Genomic DNA, 20,016 nt, shown 5'->3' with positions numbered 1-20,016 from the left:
GAGAGAAGGTGGGAGAAAGGGAAAGAGGCAGTGAGGAGAGAGAGAAAAGAGTCAGGGAGAAAGGAGACAGAGAAGGAGGGAGAGGGAGGAGGAGAGAGAGAAAGAAAGAGAGGAGAGAGGTAGGAAGAAAGGGAGAAGAGAGGTAGAGAGAGAGGAGAGACAGGGGAAGAGAGGTAGAGAGAGAGAGGGGGGCACAGGGAGAAGAGAGAGGAAAGAGAGATGGGGAGGGGGGGAGAGAGAGAAAGAGAGAGAGAGAGAGAGAGAGAGAGAGAGAAAGAAAGAAAGAAGAGGAAAGGCAGGCAGGTGGAGAGAGTTAGTTCAGCTCAGTCCAAGCCCACACCCACCAGGTTCTGTGCGAAAGGGTTTCATTATCAATGGGAGTCCCTCCAGACATCCACATACTTTTACAGGGGGAGGCAAATGCCAGGCAAAGAAACTAGGGAAACACAAGCCCAATAAATCACAGCTAGGATTCTAATTCCCCTGGTCCTCTCTGAGGCTTCCTCCCTCCACCTCTTAGCCTCCTTACACTGGGCTTCGTCTTTTCCATAACAAAAACAGCGATAATGAAAATATTTTGGCAGCATTGAGGTCTTTTCACATCGTGACCCTGACCTCCAAATCAATTTTCTTTATTCTTAACCTGACCTTGGCATCTATTCTCCCTGGCGTTCAATATTAGTTACAAAATCTTGAACTCCCGGAGACCTTCCCTCCTCCCGGGATAACCAAGGCAGGCCACGCTGGGGAAGCTCTGGCGAGGACAGAGAAAGAAGGCTTCTTGACAAAGAAAAATCATAACGCGATAAACAAGCCCGATGCCTTCTATAGAAGTCTCATTTGAGCCAAACGCTATTAGCCCCAGTATTTACTCAGACAACGGTGCAGGCAGCCCGGGCTCCCTGCTTGCGTGGGGCGCTGTGGAGTGCATCGTGCATCACCAGCGGCCGGGGTGCTTCCCTTAAATAGTAATATGTAAGGTAGAGCGTGTTGCATTCCATCCATCACCCATGGGCTCGCCCTGTGCAGAGACTGGAAAAATTGCTCACATTTCTCCATTGCTGCACTAATACTAGAAAGGGAGTGAACTGAACAGAGAAAGTGCCAATTTCAGCACACATGTTAAAAGAGAAGCAAAGAATAGAAGAGAAAGCAAGCATCTCCCGGACTGAGACGCTGGGGGAGGGTGGGGGAGGTTTTTAAAGGAGAAGACTGCTTTTCACAACTCTTGTGCATTGACCATGAGAATAAGGACCCACTGAGACAAGAGTTCGGGGTCAGCATACATTTAGGCGGAGAAGTTGGCTGGCAGGGGCTATTTTTCTGCAAATTAGTTTTCTCTCTCAAGGGTAACGGTGGGGGAGGAGCAGAGGAAAATGAATTGAGCCCGCTGAATAATCGCGTATTGTTCGGCCGGTTGCCGTGACCTATGAACTGATGATGCTCCGAGAAGTGTTTCCAGGCCTTCCTTTCATATGGGCCAGGATGCGAAGCCTCTCACAGCTGTTGACCAGTGTCCTGAAGGGGTAGCCCCACAAACAATGGTCACAGAGCATCGGCTCCACTCGGCAAGAGAGGCACCGTCTGCTGGTCAGTACAGCCGACTGCAGAGCTGGACAGGTGGCCAGGCAGGACGGCGAGAAGAGGCAGAGTCCAAACTTTATGCTGATCACAAAGAATTGAGAAAAAGGGGCAAAGTGGAAAACACAGTGTAGCAGAACACCATAGATCGATCGGCTTTTCTTGGGGATTAGAAGGACCAAGAGCTCTGTAGTGGTTCGAACGGTCCAGTGCAAATGGCATTCTTCTAGGAAGTGTGCAAATTAAAAGTGAATCGATTCACCTAAATGCATGTGTGCCTCATTGTTTTCACGTCCAGAATCTGCCTGGAATGCACAGCCTCGTGTTCTTCCTTCGGACATTTTATCATGCTCACGTTGGCATCAGAAAATCCTGCATCATCTAAACTGGTGCTTCTCTGCTCCCTTAAGCACCCGAATGCAGGTGAGCTAAATGTGCAGAGACTCTAAGGTGAAGCCGGGAGGGACCCCTCCCAAGGGAGAGCCTTCTTTGAAGTCTTATACTTCTTATCTTTTAAAAAGTACCTAAAACGGGGCCGGGCGCGGTGGCTCAAGCCTGTAATCCCAGCACTTTTGGGAGGCCGAGGCGGGTGGATCACGAGGTCAAGAGATTGAGACCATCCAGGTCAACATGGTGAAACCCCGTCTCTACTAAAGATACAAAAAATTATCTGGGCATGGTGGCGCCTGCCTGTAATCCCAGCTACTCAGGAGGCTGAGGCAGGAGAATTGCCTGAACCCAGGAGGCGGAGGTAGCGGTGAGCCGAGATCGCGCCATTGCACTCCAGCCTGGGTAACAAGAGCGAAACTCCGCCTCAAAAAAAAAAAAAAAAAAAAAAAAGTACCTAAAACAGATATATTGTGCAGCAGTCTGAAGTTTAACATTACAGATACCATTTTAATCCCTTCAGCTCCTCAATTCTAGGATTTCATTCTAAGATTCAGCTCAATCTGTATCAGACAAAAAAGAACAATTACCAATTTAATGCATATTTTGAGTTGAGGAGGAGGACTCCATCTCAGATATACAAAATTTAAAATCTGAAAAATAAAAATCTATGTCATAAAAGCAAGAAAATGGAGTAATTATAATCAGGGGAAATGGAAATTTCCAGAATTAAGAACTAGTTTCATCTGTGGCTCCAGACAAACTGGGGTATACCACCACTTGCAAAGCATTACAAAGGAGACAGCTATTGTGAAGTGATGAAAAGTAGACTTCTCCGGTTGTAACCACCTTGTCATGAAATGCTGTGTCTGACTCACTCTAGGGCTGTCAGAGCACAGTGTACTGCCAGGCACATGGCTGGTGTTCAATAAAGACTTGTTGAAATTGACAGTTGTTGATAGTGCTCTGTATTCATGTTCCCCTTTAGGTAGCCTGTGGCAGGGCGATGAGCCTGCGATGGGGACATCTCACAGTCCAGCAGTGGGAAGGGCCATTCTTCTTGGAGGCAGAATAGGAAAGGGCAGCACATGGTCCCTTCCACCTGAGTCTAAGTACACACCCACTTTCCATCTCTGCCGCAGACTAGCTGCATGATCTTGGGATCCACTTACCTGGGCCTTCCAGCCCTTCTCTGGCAGAAGGAAGCATCAAACACCACCCTCTCAAAGGTCTATTTAAAAATTCTACAATACTGTGTATTTAGATTTATAAGGGAATTTTCTTTTTCACCAGTCGCTACCTGAGGGCTGAAGCAAGGGGCAAGATAGGGGACGATAAATCAGCTCTGCTCTTGTCTCCACTGTGCCTTCCCAGCTGGAAGGGCACAGAGGATCCGGTGTGGTCTCTCCACTTGGGAGGCTGCCTACCTGGTGCCCTTTGTCCTGTTCTGGAAAGAAAAACCTCAGAACTGAAGATATACTGTGAAGGGTGGTGAAAAGTACAGTTAGTTACCTTATCACAAATTCACCTTGGATGAGGTAATTCACTAAGCAGGTCACAGGGCTTCAGTGTTACACTCCTCCCACAGGGCCCTGTAGTCAGTTTCTAGAGTGTTCTTACTTAGTACACGTGGCCACATTCTGGTCAAAGTCAGCAGAGCCATCCTAAGTCAGTGTTCTGTGATCTCAGCTCAATGTTTTGTAGTTTTTAAGACTGATTTCCTGTTAAAATGACCCAGATTTGAGGGTCAAATATTCAGGAGCAAGAAATGAAAAGAAACAGATTCTGATTTTAAGATTTCAGGTTTTAAGCATTAGGCACAAATCCATACTTACATTTGGTTCAGTAAAAAGCAAAGCTGGTGATTCTTAAAATGAAAATGCAGTGTTTTCCACTTGAAGAAATCCCAAACTTGCAAAATTAGCTAAGTTAGAGAGTTATGTTTTTAATTATAAAGGGATTTTGCTTTCTGCAGTGACTCACCCTATGGCTCCAGCTTCCTAGGAATTTAAAATATTATTTACTCCCCCTCCCCCACAAAAATTCATATGACATTTAATAAAATCAAACAGAAGATATTTGACTATATTTCAATATAAACAAAACATGGAATAACCCTCTTCTGAAGATCTCTTTCTGAAGTAAGGGAGTCTTGAAATGGTATCATATTTACTTATTCATGTATTCACCCCAAAACCACTGAGCAGGTCCTGTTCTACGGCAGCCACAGTGCTCGGCCTGAGGGTGTATCCTCTGACACTTTTCTTTTTCCTTCTCCATGGCTTGGCTTCCATTCTCTCTTTGTCCCCAAGAGGCTGGGGGATATTGTGTGTCTGACCCGCTGGAGGAGGGGCTAATTATATTAGGATGACAAGTCATGCCCTTCAAGAAGAGCGCTGAAGTTGAAGTTTGGCAAATGGTCAACACAAACTTTCAGTCGGGTTGAGAACTTTCACTGCCAAAAACAGTGGTTCTCAAAGTGTGATTCTTGGACCGGCTACATTGACATTCACTGGTGAGCTTGTGAGCAAAGCGAGTCCCAGGCTTGACCTACTGAATCAGAATCTCTGGGAATGGGGTTTGAGAAATTATGTTTTAACAACACTCCAGATGGTTTTTATACACCTTAAATTATGAGAACCACTGGCTTGAAGTTAATCAGGCTTCAGGTAGGCAAAGCCCCGAAAGTCTTCTTTCAAGTCCTGATAGTATTACCAACTGAGTTCTATCACCTGGCCAGTGATAGCCCTGGTTAAATCTTCAAAATCACACAAGCATCTCCAACCAAGTTATTTATGCAAAGTTCCAACTCAAAGAGAAAAATAGCAAATTCTCAGTGATAATCGAAAGGGAAAATATTTGGACAGGTGATTTTAGGAACGGGCTATGGATCACTATGTACAATAATGAAGTTGAGCAATTAGGTTTGGAAAGCCGCAGCACAGAAAATAATTAACCCACAAAGTAATCATCTTGGAAGTCCCAAAGCTAATGATTAAAATAAACCTGAAACAAATGATTGTTTAACTTTTAAGCTGTGCTTGTTTTAGCCACAGTGTATGTCAGGTGCGAGCTCCCGGGAATTCCTCCTGCCTGCCGAGATTGGCTTCAGGACGAGGGCATGTGTCCATTCCTCTGCCTCTCCTCCCCTGGGGATGGTTTCTTAGAGTATCACAGAAGAGCACTCCAGTTTGGGTCGAGGAGGTTGGCCGGGCTGCTCAGGTCTGCGGGCACTGAGGGGCATCAAACCCCAGAATGCGGTCTGCAGCTGTGGTGGGCTTCAGCCATGTTGAATCCTATATAACCTTGGAGGCTGGGATGCGCGCTTTGTTTTTATGCAGCTTGCTTTGCACTTTCATTGGTGGTTTATTATTGCAAAGCCTGGTGCTCCCCTCCCCCACTTGCCTCTCCACCCAAAGAAGTGAATTAGAAAACGAGAGAGAAATGAGATCTAGAAGGGTCTGGGCTTCTGAATGTCACTGTGAGCAAACAGCGGTGGAGAGAAAAGGTTCCTTTCCATCTTTATGTGCAGTGCTGTCTGTGCATTGACTTGTTTCCTGACACATGAGCCATGGCTTGAAAGGAATTCAGGCCCCAGCAAATTTTGCATTGCGCTTCAATGTGGCCTCTGGGATTGAATAAGGGCAAATCTATTATACTGTTGCCATGGAGACCCTGGCACAACTGCTGATAAAGAGTGTCTGATGTTTGGTAGGCCTCATAGCATGGTACATACCATTTAAAGGACGGTGTGTGTGTGTGTGTGTGTGTGTGTGTGTGTGTGGTGTTTAGCATGCATGTGTGAGTCTGTAAGAGTAAGCATGCTTGTGGGAGTGGGTGGGGTGGGTGGGGGAGGGGGTGGAGAACAGGGTGCAGTGGGGGAGGAAGGAAACATGGCTGGCTTGGTGTGTCATGAAGGAATGTACCGTATTTTTACAAGGAATTTGTAAATACTTTTTGGCCTCTGAAAATTAATTCTGCCTTCTAAGAATCTACATGTTAAACAGATGGGGGCAGCAGAAGATACACAGACTCTCCCCTTAGTCTAGCAAAATTAGTCTTTAATTCATCTGAAAGAGAATTAAGCTAATACAATAAAAGTGAAAATGCGCTCTTTTGCGTCCTTTGACGAATGCTGCCTCCTTTCAGCCGTCTGTCTGAGGATCAATAGTGGGTCTGTAAGGAGCGCCAGCGTCTGCTAGAGCAGCAGCGAGATGATGGATTTTAATCATTCACATGATTTTATAACCACGAAACAAAGAAGGTGGATCTGCCTTCCACATGCATAATCTCAGTTTTGCTGGTTTGATTTTGCCAGTCCTACATGTACTTCCTGTCTGGAAGGCACAACTCTCATTTTCCAAATTCCATTCCACACCTCCATGACTGCCTCTCAGTGATCGATGTGTTTCACTAGAGCTCTTTTCCCCATTAGCCCCAGACCTGGAGAGAGGTGGCACTGGGAAGTCCCGAGCTGAGCCTCCTGGCTGGCGTTGAGGTGAGGCATCTCAGGCGGAATCACCTACAGTAAGCAAGCTTCAGAGCGAGCAGCTCTAACAATGGGAGGCTGGGCAATCTGCGACAGTTGATAGGATTATTATTATTACAGAGCGCAAAAAGCTTCTGCTTTCTTTTCTGCTGCTTTGCAGACCTCATAAGGCCTCTCTGTGATTTCTGCATAGTTAATTTGTCAGTTTATAAATTACCACATTATGTTAACGCTGAATGCTTCAAAACACAAATATATGCACAGAGGGCTTGAATATTTGAAGTGTTTTAGTACTATAGGGAAATAATTTTGTTGTCAAGCTGTGGCAGATATAGAACTGCTAGGGGATACATGGCCATTTCATCAGGACTGTGTCGATGATGGCCTGTGAACATCCAAGGGGGAAAATCATCTTTTATCACTATTGTGTACCGTGCCGGTCCAGATGGGGGATAAAACATGCATGAGTTGCCCGCAGCTCTGAAAATAATTATACTCATTTGCCAGAAATGTAGAAAGTGCATCCAACCAAGTTACCACCCATCATAGTGACACTCTGTTTGCATACTGATGAAGTTTAAAGCCAGAGACAATGGTGTTGGTATCAATAGTGAAGGGGGGGGCTGGGCACCACCAGTGCCGTAGGATTAATAGCACCATCATTTTACATTATGCAGCATTTCACTTATGCTGCATATCAAAAGACTACTGCCTCTGAGGTTCACCTCTCTGTTGAGAAGATTACAGTTTGCTTTAAGACTCCAAACATTAGCATGGCTTCTTTGCAGCTTCCATAAATGAATGCAAAAATATCTGTGTCCTATAAAGTGCCTAGGATGTAATTATGGGTAAATATGTTTGGGTGCCATTATAAGTGCCTGCATGTGTATATATGTGTTTGTGAGTGTGAATGGGTACATACATACCCACATGCACACGCATGATTTTGGAAGACTGCAATGGAATATGAGATGATAATATGTGCATGCTAAGTCCTGGTGCTGCTGCAGAGTCATTGATGAATGGGTTTTTTAAATGTAGAAAGAGAATGAATACAAGTAGGACCCAAGAGAATAATTCTTTATATTGCAATCAGCTCAGCTTATATGTACTTGCTTTAATCGTAGAAATCAGCAATAAAAAACATAGACTTGGTTATTTAATCCTGACTGAGTAAAAGCGAACGTCTTATAATGACCCTCTAAAATATTATAAAATATTAAATTATTTTGATATGCCTCTCATTTTTAGACAACTATAAAATGATCAGTGCAGCCATTACCAGAAGATTAATAGATTCCTTTAAATTTTTGAATCCAGCAAACATACATGTGTATACTAAGCGGCACTTTTCTAAGGGAACCCTGAATTCTCAAAGGTGTTCCACGGTTTGAAAATAGCCCAATCATGATGTTGTCATGATGCTTATTTTTAAGTAATGATTTTAATTAAACCCCCTAAAAAGGGAACAATTCTATACTCCTCTTATATGGTCTGTACTCTGATGATTACACAAGTGCAGTTTCCCGTTTTACTCTGGTGTCATGGGGGCAGGGATAATTTCCATCTCATCACATGAGAGAGACCCTATATTTCACTTGGCACAAGGCTCCAATGTAATCAGAGGAAGGTTTTTATACTATAAAATTACAACAAAATAACCAAAGAAAAAGTATTGTTTCAACAGAAGTGGTTCAAAGACAAATACGTAGTGCAGAAGATCATAGAATGTTTTTATGTGGCAACAAAAATAGATTTCTTCAACTCACTGGGACAGACTGGACCAATAAACTCTTCCCAGGTTTTCCAGTTTGACTTCTTTAAGAATGGTTTTTAAAGTGTGAAGGGAACAGGGAATCCCCACAGCTTGACACAGAGTGGTTGAGAGATAGAGTGAGGCAGGCGAGCTAGGACATGGGAGGACTTTCACATGAGTGGGTGGCAGGATGAACTCTCAGTAAACTGAATACAGAAAAAGGTAGATTTACAGAATGATGCTTCTACCTTCCCCTGTATTAGCAATAATGAGAACACCATTGGGATGCTGCCAAAGGCCTGAGGACAGACCTGAAACTGCTAAGAATCAAGCTTCTCAGGGAGGTCCAGGTAGTGCTCATTGAGTCAAAGACTTCTGAGAAAAACAGGTGATACATTTATTTAAAGTTCAATGAGAAATTAGGCTAACTTTATGGTTCTCAGAACTGATATGATTGATTAGTTTTACATGCCTGAAATTTTTTACATGGCCTCAGATCTCAAAGAAGAAAGAATGAAGAGAGCCAGACAGATGCATGCACGTGCGCGCGTGTGCGCGCGCACACACACACACACACACACAAAACAATCACACATGGGGCTTTTCCAAGGAGTTAGAAGTGATAGGAATGGACATTTATAGGATGCTTTACTACATGGCATACCCATATACATCTTTTTTCTTATAACAAAGCATAGATATTGCCACTCATTTTAAAGTTAAAGAAATCAAGACATACGAAGGTGAATAACTTGCTCAAATTCAGACAGCTGATTAATTAGAATTATTTGAATTCATCTGTCTGACTTCTAAGCCCACAGTGATTATAGCATACTGATGTATTTCAGCCCTTCAAGAGTCTGTCAAAAATACCTAAAGCGCTAAATACCACTAGTAGGTAAGGCCTTCATGCTAATGTGAAAATGAAGTTAAAAAGAAATAAAGGACAATATCTATCAATTAGTGATCTTGGCAATTATGGCAATTGAATATTTAAATACTGAGAGTGCTCTGAGTAAAGAGATAGTGTCTTTTGGTGACAACACCCTTTTGGGAATAAATAATTATGGAAATAAGTTTCCCCCTACATACTACAGGTCAAGATGTGAGGCACCAAATTATTGAGTACCATCTCAGTCAGGAGACCCCCACCCAGGTGGCACTGAAGGAAATGAGAAGCAGACACCCAGATAGAACAGCAAAGTGGGTCTATCCTGGGGGCCAGCAGCCTACCAAGCTGAGAGCCTCAGGGGCTGACTGCATTCCAGGCTGAAGGCCCCTGAGCAGATTCTGATCTACATATTTATTCTTTCTGCACAGGTGATTATTATTAACAAACAGGTGTTCTATATTTTCTCATAACTCAAAAATATGCCAAGTAGCCAGCTCTTACCTGCTTATCACTGATTACAGAAATGGTTAATGCCTTTATCTCATTTGATGACCAGGAATACTATGAACACTATTGTATCTCATAGTCAATTGATCCAAAAGAGGTTTTTCTAGGCATAAACTTATTAAAATTTTAAAATAATACCCAACTTATAGAAAAGTTGCAGTAGAATACAAAGAACTTTTTTCCTTTTGAATCTTTTGAAGTATACACTATATTGTTTAGGGAGGGTTGACAATTTTTTTTAAATCTAAATCACGAGAATGTTGTAAGCATTAAAGGAGTTAATAAATGTGGCAGGCAAAATAATCCCTCCCCTACACCCACTATGGAAAGAGAGAAAACTAGAATGAACTTTGTGGTATTGGTTTGGAATTGGAGCTATCAATGTGACTCACAATTTTCGATATAAATAGCAATGGAAGCAAATATATACATAGTATACATTTCTTAGCTTCGTTGCCTATAAGCACCCATAGGGATGAGTATACCTAGAACCTAAATCTTGGTTTCTAATACTATTTCAAGCTAAAAGGAGCCAGGACACTCCCTGGAGGACTTGCTGATTCCAGGGCTGGAACAGGGAAAACACAAGATGAACCTGGAACATCTTGTGCCAAAAGCATGGAAGTACCCAGAGAATCATGGGAATGTGTCAAAGCCAGCTTAAGGAGACCCTACTGAAAAAGGACTGTCAGTGGGATTCCTTTTAAGAATTTTATTAATAGGTTATAATATATTAATAGAGTCTATTATGTATATTAATTATAATTTGATTATTTTATTATTATATACTATAATTATAATGTAATATATCTTTGTATTATAATTAATTATTATATTAATTATTTTGATGCTTAAATCAAAATTCTTTATCCTATTTAAGGGTATCATGATTGTCAGTAGGAGAAAGGATTTTGATTTAAGCATCAAAATAATTAATATAACCATTAATTATAAGTAGTTACATATTACATTACAATTATATTATATAATAATATAAATATTTAAATTCTATTAAATTATAGTATAATATATATAATAGAATCTATTAATAGATTATAACCCATGAATAAAATCCTTACAGGGATAATAATGCATTGAAAGTTTGATGAGGAACAGGGTATGTACATAGTTTCAAAATACCTCCTCACAAATTATTTATTAACTGTGAAGGAAAAAATAGCGCTACAAGAAAAATCTTTCTGGTTCCACCTTAATCATGTGATCCAAGTGAATATCACCAGGAGGGAGACAAATAAAAATGGCATGGTACCTGGTTAGCTTCGTTGAAAGGAGCACAGGCCCACTTCACTCGTGTGATTTTCCTGAATGAAAGAATGAGGAAGCACTGGACAGATACAAATTGAGGAACATTCTGCAAAATAACTGGCCTGTAGTCTTCAGAATTGTTAAGGTCATGAAAGTCAAGAGAAATTGAGAATCCATTCCAGACTGAAGAAGGTTAAAGAGGCACGGCCACTAATTGCAATCTACAATTTGGAACTGGATTTTTAGTATAATGAACAATATTGGCACAACATTTAAAGTTTGAATGGGCCCTGAGGATTACATAGTAGTAATGTACCAGTGTGAGTTTCTCATTTTGATGGTTATATTCTGGTTATATAGGAGTTCTTATTTTTAGGAAATATACATCTGAATCCCTGGAACCTGTGACTATATTACCTTATCTGGCGAAGAGACTTTGCTGATGCAATTATCTCTGATTTGAGACAAGAGATTTTAATGGAGTATTCAGGTATAATTACAAGGGAATCGGGTGTGTCAGAATCAGAGAGGGGGGTGTGATGACGGAAGCAGAGGTTGGAGTATGTGGTTGCTGGAGCAGGGCCTGAACCACGGAATCTGGGCTGCCTCTAGATGCTGGAAAACAGAAACAACAGATGCGCTTGTGCAGCCTCCTGAAAGAATGCAGCCCTGCTGACACCTTAACTTAAGTCTGATAAGACCCATTTTGGAGTTTTGGCCACCAGAACAGTAGGAGGACATATTTGTGTTTTTTAAAGCCACTTAGAACAGTAGTTGGCTCTTAATTAGCATAAACATTGGTTTACCATTATTATTGTTGCCGTTATTCAGTTTTTTTAAAAGCATCCAACTTAGTTTTCACAGAAATAAGGACTCTTTGCTTTTGCACTTGTTGATTGACATAATATTTGATAACATTACGTATCTACAATGTAGGTGGCCTAGCTTATGATTAAACAAAGTAGACTCCTTTTAAGTGAACAGCCGATTCTGCCTCTCCCTCTGGTTCTACTCTGCACTGTATCTTTGGAGGGTGACCAGATGGACTGTGTAATGGGCCTTCTTGCCCTCTGTTGCAGTCCCTCCAATGTGGTTCTAGGATCCCTCTTAGGAGAGTGACTAGGAGCTCAGTCCCTGTCCTGACAGGTCTTCGGGGGAGGTGGTTGTGGATGTTTACAGTGTGCTGTTCATGGGATACTTTATCTTGGTAGTCAGTGTGATGCCTAAGCGCCTGGCCCCAGGTGGCCCTCTCACAGGAAATATGTTTATTATGGCAGACACCCTCGTGGCTCTTGTCTGGCCTATGTCCAGTTTGTTCCTACCAAGATGGCCACTCTGTAGGAGAGCCCCAACCCGGAAGACATCATGTTCTTGTGTGTCGGTCAGGTGAGATGCACAGCAAAACACATGAAATAACAGAAGTATTTTTGTTACTTGCAGTTCTCAGAGAGAAGAGGGCAGCATGGTTTTCAGGGCCAACAGGAAGTGGGGAGCCACCAGGACAAGAGTGTTCAACCAGCAAGTGGGAAGCAAGAGAGACAGAGGGAGACAGAGAGGAACTTACAGGCTGAAACTTTTCTTGGGGTCCAGGGCATTATGCTAGCCAGTTCTAATTGGTGGATTTAGAGCAAGCAGGCATGGGTTCCATGGAGGAGTCACACAGTGATTGAAAGGCTGTTACTGTGGCATATCTGCACAGTTCATGCAGGGTGTGGCGGGCAGTGGAGCAAGTCAAGTGGGTCATATCTAACTGTGCCGTAGGGAGGAGGTCCCCAAGAGGTGGTAGTATAAGAGAGGTATCTAGATCCACCACATGGAGAAACAGAGAGGAGGTGGAGAACTGTGTCCAGGCCCTGCCTTCAGTGTGAGAAAGTTAAACTTAGATTCAAAATAAAATGGGATGCACTGCAGCCTCTGGCTTCAGTGAGATGCTGGACAGGAGATCAAGGGAGGAAGGAGAGAGAAGTCAGGTGTTTGTCTCCAGCCCCACTCTCCTGGCCATAGTGGCTGGGTTCTTCTTCCAGCCATGCCATAGGGAGGTCCCTTTCATGCCCCTTTCATGGAGGTTGAAGTGTGATCTGCATTAGAATCACCCACAGAGCTTTTCAAAATGCAGACCCCCCCAAGGCCCTGGCCCGAGAATCACTGCATCAGTTTCCGGGGGTGGGGCCCCAAGTGTGCATAAGGCCGTGGTTCCCCACTAGTCTCTGGTAACCTCTCCTTGCTCTTGCTCCCTCAGGCCTGGAAGTGGTAACAGTTCCCTGCTGTTGCTAGTCCCTGGTGCTTCATCATCCTTTATTGACAATGCCTTTGAAAATTCACTGAATTATCTTCCTCAGTTACCCCCATGGTGTGTTCTGTCCTGTGTGGATCATGATGGATGCAGTAAGAACACATGCATGACCATGGCAGGGCTCAGAAATGCCTGGGGATACTATAAGGCCCTTAAGTGGCTTGGTAGCCAAGAATGGTCAGCACACCTTGAGCACAGAGGGACATGGAAAGCACTGGTCTGTCTCGTGAGCCTTGTCAATGTCTTCCAGCCAGTGGTCACCAGGAGACACCTGTAGCTAAACTAGTTGGGTAAATTACTTGTTACAGTGAGGGAGAAAGCAACCACAGAAACTATGGGGGCATTTCAGCGAGAGAGTGTTAGAAAAGACTTAGTACAGGATTCGGGCTTGGGCGCAGTGATTTTGAGGGGGATTCAGGAAGTAGGGCTTTGCTCTGGATTGGATGCTGCGAAGAAGCACGAATAACTCTGATTATGCATTTCAATAAATCTATAGGCAGGCCTGAGTAGAACAAGGATAGATCTATCATCAGTAAAGTAGCATCAGTCACTCATGTTAGCTGGGAGAGGGGAATGTTTGGTGTTTTGTGCTTTGGGCATTGTTCTTGTTTTTCTCTAAGTTCAGATATGGTTATAAATGCTCTTGTTTTTGTCTTGATTCATCAAGGTCAGAGTGGCCTTGTCTGATGGCCTTGTCCTATGAAATTGTCTAGTTCACCAAGGCCTACCTGTCAGTGCCAGGCCAGCATCTATCAACACCAATGTCCAGCTGGGTGTCAGGAGATGCTTTTCTCTTTCTCAACCCCTTTCATGGAGATTGAAGTATGACCTGCATTAGAATCACCCGCAGAGCTTTTCAAAATATAGATGCCCAAGAACCTGCCCCTAGAATCACTGCACCAGTCAAGGAGTGGGGCCCAGAGTCTGTATTTTTAATCAGCATGCTGAAGCATTCTGATGCACAGCAGAGTTTGAAGGCCACTGGTCTAAAATAGAGATGTCACCAACCCAGGTTCACAAACGTAGATTTGTGGCAACCGTTCGTGTTGTGAGTTGTCAAGCACTGAGCTCTTAGTTTAAATTTCCGTTAGTGTCAAATTGCAGCACGTGCATGTTATAGAATTTTAACTCGGAACCAGCCTTTGAATTTACAAGGTTATCTGTGTTTATAGCTTTTGTGTTGGTGTTGGTATTAGAAAAACCTCAACAAAGGGGGTCAACCTGTAAATGACAGAAGGGACTGGTCATCAAAAATCAATAAAACATAGACACCAGTAGAAAGGCTGCTGCCAAACAGAGAAAGAGAGAGTGGGAGGGAACGTGAAAGAGAGAGCAAGAAAGCGAGGAACAATGAGGAATTGCTTCCAGATTCAGGGAGAACATTTGCCAAGGTGATCCAAAATTCCAGAGATAGGGCTTGTCAAAAATGCATGACTGAAATCTCATTTAAGAAGACAAACTATAGATCAGAAATGAGATGCCTTAACTTAAAAATTTCTAGTGAGATCACTGTGGATAAAAACGTAAACATCTTTTTCAAGGGAAAATCCTCAAGAAAGAATGTAAAGAAAGCAGAAATAAAGAAGTTAATTTATTCTAAATCCACAACAAAAAGAAAAACTGGCATTTTCAAGTGTCAAGAGATGCAGCATCAAAAGTGTAGTAAGACAGAGCCTAATAATGAACTCAATGTTGAACCTGATTTTGAGGGACTAGTGAAATTCAGCTCTTCATGATGAAAAGAACAAGGAAATTGAGGCACAGACATCATCTCCAAGTCCAGTTTAGGACACCTTTTTTCCCCCATTGAATTTTCCTGCTTTTCAGATTTGGAAGAACTGAGCCCACTATAATCAAATAACCCACCAAAGTTTTCCTAACACGATTCATGTAATGAGTCTTTTTAGCCTGAATAATGTGTTTTGCCTTAAAGTCTATTTTGTCTGCAATCTCCACAGGCAGAGAGTCTGCATCTATAGCTCATTACCATCATTCTGATGATAATGTTACATCTCATCAATTACTTGGGAGCAAGGTCAAATTTAGCAGCCAAATCTCCCTTTTAGCGAGGCCATCAAGAGCATATCTATCACCACCCCCTCTCAAGATATATTCCCCTGCAAAAAGATTCAGTGTTCTCTGTCTCTCTCCCTGTCTCTCAGTCTCTCTCTCTCTTCATCTCTCCCTCCCTCTCCTCTTTCTCTACCCCCTTATCCTGTCACTAGTATTGCCAGTTACAAAATCCTGCTTGATTTAAGCCCTGATTAATCTATTCATTTTTACTTTTATTTTAGAAAACACAAGGAAGAATCTGTGAGAAAATCACAGAGATCTAAAGAAGGGGAAAGGAAGAACCTGCATTTAAGAGAGAAGAGATTATCTGACTTGGTAAATAGGTATTGAAAACCAGAGGTGTGTGGTTCTCTTAGAATTTGAGTCCATGGGAGGGACTTTAAAAATTGAGATTGTGATTGTATAAGCCATGCTACTGAGATTTATTTTAAAGGAAAATGTTTTAGCCAAGTAAAAATATATATATATAACCCTCACACTTCTCCAAGAGACAAAACATAAAAAAAAAACAATTTCTCTCTATTTCCGGAATGTGGCTTTGTTACAGAGCTGTCAGCCAATCCGAAGTTCTCAAAACTTATTTTAGTTTTACAAGAAACTTACCTGAAAAGTCTACCATGGTGCACGAATCTTTGACAATTGGTCAGGTTTTATATTTCTTTATGAAAGTTCAGCTCAATTCCACAATTCATTTACTGAATTTACTTCCTAGAATCAGTAAGCAAAAATTCAACTTCATAAACACAGCTGTACTTGGCAAACAAACTTAATGAGATGAAAAAGAATCTATCTAATCACTTCCCAGAAAGTATTTATAAATTAACCTTACTTCTGAATAGTTAGGATTACATCAATCCAATCACCACTGTATTAAATATAATCTTTGTATGTGTATATGAGGTAGCAAGCTTTGTGAAAATGCAAAACTCATAGAAGATATAGCACTTTAGTTAGCCTTCCATCACCTCTGAATTTCTTTATACATTTTTAGTCTATGCTGTTAAGTACATACATGTTCAAAAACATACATCTTCTTGGTAAATGCTTTTCTAAGATCCTTTTTAGCCATCAAAATATGTTTTGCTATGAAAATTAATTTGATAAATATAAACATAATAGCTTTCTTCTCATGAGAATTTTTGTAATAAATTTTTCTCATCTTTTAACTTTAATCTTCTGTGCTATTATGTTTTAGATATGTCTCTTCTACACAACTGGATTTTAACACCTAACCTAAGCATCTCTGTGATCTGATTATTGGCTTTTGTTCATTTATATTTATTGTGATTGTATACATTTGGGTTTATTTCTACCATATTGTTTTCTGCTTTTAACCTGCCACATTTCATTTTGCTTATTTCCCATCCCACACAAAGTCTTCATGTTATATTTGTTTCATTTAATGTGTAATGGATCTTTACAGTATATCCATGATGTTTCTTAACTAATCATTTTTATTTTCTGTCATTGTATCTTACTATCACTCACAATGACCCACTTGTGGAATCTGTGCTTCCCATTCTTACAATTTTAGACTCTGTGGTGAAAGTTCTGATTCCCAGTGGATGAATACTGCCACTAGGTGATATAATGAGAGTCCAATTTTACTTTAAACTATGTGGCTGTTAACAGGTCTCTTAGGGCTCCTCATCTCAGGAAGCCAGCGGGCAAGGGAAGGACAAACCATCCTTGCAGGAATAATTTGCACTGATCATCCAGAGGAGATTGACCTGGTACGGCTGCTGTTACACAATGAAGAAAAGGAAGAATATGTTTCACACTCACATGAACTGTTGGGGAGTCTCTTGATACTCTGTTGCCTAATTTGGATGGTCAATGAATAAGTGCAATAGACACAGCCTAATAAGGGCGTGGTAAACAGAGACTTAAGTCCTCAGTTTCCATAGTTAAGCTACTAAGACCAGGAGAGGTACTTGCTAGGATTGAAGAGAATCAGAATGTCTAGGAAGAACATGATAACTACTTGTGCTCTCAAACCTAACTACAGTTGATCTGAAGGACTCGAGAGTTAGGAGCACTCAACTCCTGAGTAGTCGAAAATTCACATATAGCTTTTGGCTTTCCAAAACCTTAACTCATAATAGCCTGCTATAGAGGAGAAGACGTACCAATAATGTAAACAGCTGATCAACACATATTTTATATGTTGTATGCACTGTATTCTTATAATAAAGCTAGGGAAAATAAAATATTATTAAGAAAATTATAAAGAAAAGAAAATATATTTACTATTCGTTAAGTAGAAATGGATAATCATAAAGGCATTCAGCCTTGTCATCTTCATGCTAAGTGAGCTGAGGGGAAGAAGGAAGACGAGGAGTTGATCTTGTTGTCTTAGTGGTGACAGAAGTGGAGAAAAATCCACTCATAACTGGCCCTGCACAGTTCAAACCTGTGTTGTTCAAGAGTCAAAAGTAGTTGCAAAAGCAGGAACAGTTAACTTTCTCCATTAACTCCTTATATAAGATTCCTCAGGAATTGAGGTCAACAAGAAACCTGATGATGCTCTTCCCAGATGGTTCCCAGATGTAAATGGATCTGGCTAGTTCAAGAGGGCAGACTGTAGGGGACGTTGTTGTGTGCTGCTTGGAGTCCCCACCTCCTAGACCCCTTTCAGGACCAAGGCACTCATTTTCCTACTGCTGTGTGCATTGGCTGCTGATGGCCCACTTCTGCCTCTCTCCGGAAATTGTCTTTGGCCAAAAGAAGCTATCTTTGCCAAGTTTTGACCTCTTTCCAAGGCGACTTGCATTCAGTGACTGGCTAATGTTGGGGTATAAAGGCCCATAGATCCTTGGAGGATCTATGCAACTGAGGCCTCTGTTGCAACTGTATCACCGTATTTTCTTGTTACTAATCCCACTTCTTTGTCTCCTCGAGGTATTGTGCCTTAAATCACTCTCTAATAAACCTCCTACATGCAAATCTCCATCTCAGAATCTGTTTCCAAGAGATTCTACTCAAGACATCATCTTTTCTAGATAATATTTCCTTTAGTGTAGATTACTGGGTTTCTATCCTTCTAGGTTATTATTATTATTATTATTAGTTGCCTATATCTTGGATTATATGCTCACCTTCAATGGAAACCTTCCTACAAAAATTCTTTGTGGTCCAGACTGTGGAATTGTCACTTCACAGTGATTTCCTATTCACTTCTACCAGGTACTCTGTGATATCACTGTCCCAGGATTAATTTTTATGTAAATTTCTCATCTTGACAGTTTCTAAATCACTACAGAAGTATACATTCTAACTTTAACACAGCATGAGGCGAAGGCGTGAGATTTTTATTTCTCTGGGAATAAATTTTTTCCTTTTCCATAGTTCAGAACACCAAATTTCATCATCCGCCTGTTAAGGTGGGTGGATTTTTCTCCCTATGCCCCTAATTACTGAGGCTACATCCCTTTGAGCATCCCAGCTTCATGAAGGGGTATTAGTTCCCAGTCAGTGTCTCATAGGACCCACATCCTCATATCCTGGCCTGATTGTCTGTTAAAGCCCAAACTACTAGCTATTACTGAATTTGATAACCACCCATGGGGAAGCTTCAGGATCAGATTCTGAGCTTATAGCTCTTAATTTCAGGCATCTTGAGATTTCCATTTATTTCTTGCAAGTTGATATGCATTAATATCATTTTTAACATATTGCCAGAATCTGAAATTACTGCAAAGTAGCTGAATGTTTCCTTGAGCTAGATTTTAGCAAGGAATGGAAATCATGAAAATACTGACCTTGGAACTGAAGTAGAAGTAAAGACTGAGAAGGAAATGAAAGAAATAGAAACCATCCCTTTCATTTCCAGGACAGGCCCTGATTGGCCAGGTATTCATCTGATAGAAATTGATCTAGAATTCTAGTGGCCTTCATTTATCTCCCCCATGGGACTGTGAGTTCTTGAGGGCAGAAACTGTGTCTTGTTTGCTGCCGTGTCCCTTGAATCCCTAGAATCATACTTAGCACATAGTAAATGTTCAGTAGTTACTTGCTGACTGAATGAGTCAGCAATAAAGCAGAGCTGTGCCAAATGACCAGATATTAAGGAGAACAATAAAAATAATAGAAAAGGAAAATGGTAATTGAATTATCATATTTATTTGTTCCTATATTCCTCTAGCAAATATTTATTGGTTATCTATTATTGACTGTGGCATGGGGAATATGATGGCTAGCAGAAAGAAGGACATGGTCCCCACCCATAGAAATGTGGTGGGAGGCAGACTTAAATAAACTAATGAACATAAAAATAACAGAATGACCAAGTCTTCTGTTATCCCAGAATGATCTCTGTTTATACCTGTCATCTCAGTATAACTATCAATAGCATCCTCATTCACTCTAGAACGTATCCCAGTTGGATGATCATCTTGGCTATGACTGAGACATACATGGTGTTGGCAAAGTGTAGAACAGGGAGAGCTGCCTACTCAGAGAAAAGAAGAAATGCTTCTTTGGGAGAGGCAAGACTGAGCTGAAAAATGGAGAATGTAACACATGGGGTATGTGATTGTGTAGGAGTGCCAGTGGGGACACCCTGACAGCCATAGAGAACAGCAGGCGCAAAGCAAGGCACATTCAAGGAATTGCTAGGGTATCCCACAGGGGTGGAAGGCCCAGACCATTCAGGTCTTGTGGGCATCTTATGAATTCTGGAATTTTCCTCTTAATCGTTTAATCAAAAATGGAGGTGGGAGAGATGGGAATTTAGCATTTTGAAAAGATTCCCTTTGACTGCTGTATAGAGA

At 41.5% G+C, this 20,016-nt stretch overlaps 1 long non-coding RNA gene across 1 annotated transcript; it reads left to right on the top strand.

Moving 5' to 3' along the window:
• The first annotated feature begins 6,407 nt into the window (after positions 1–6,407).
• LOC144581597 (uncharacterized) lies at positions 6,408–18,099 on the top strand. Its single transcript, XR_013532632.1, has 3 exons — positions 6,408–6,466; positions 15,466–15,583; positions 16,877–18,099. It is a non-coding gene; the product is annotated as an uncharacterized LOC144581597 (long non-coding RNA).
• Positions 18,100–20,016: the final 1,917 nt, after the last annotated feature.

Source organism: Callithrix jacchus, chromosome 2, assembly GCF_049354715.1.
Source record: "Callithrix jacchus isolate 240 chromosome 2, calJac240_pri, whole genome shotgun sequence".
Lineage (NCBI taxonomy): Eukaryota > Metazoa > Chordata > Mammalia > Primates > Cebidae > Callithrix > Callithrix jacchus.
The sequence above is the reverse complement of the archived record's forward strand: the minus strand, read 5'-3'. Positions and strand labels throughout refer to the sequence as shown.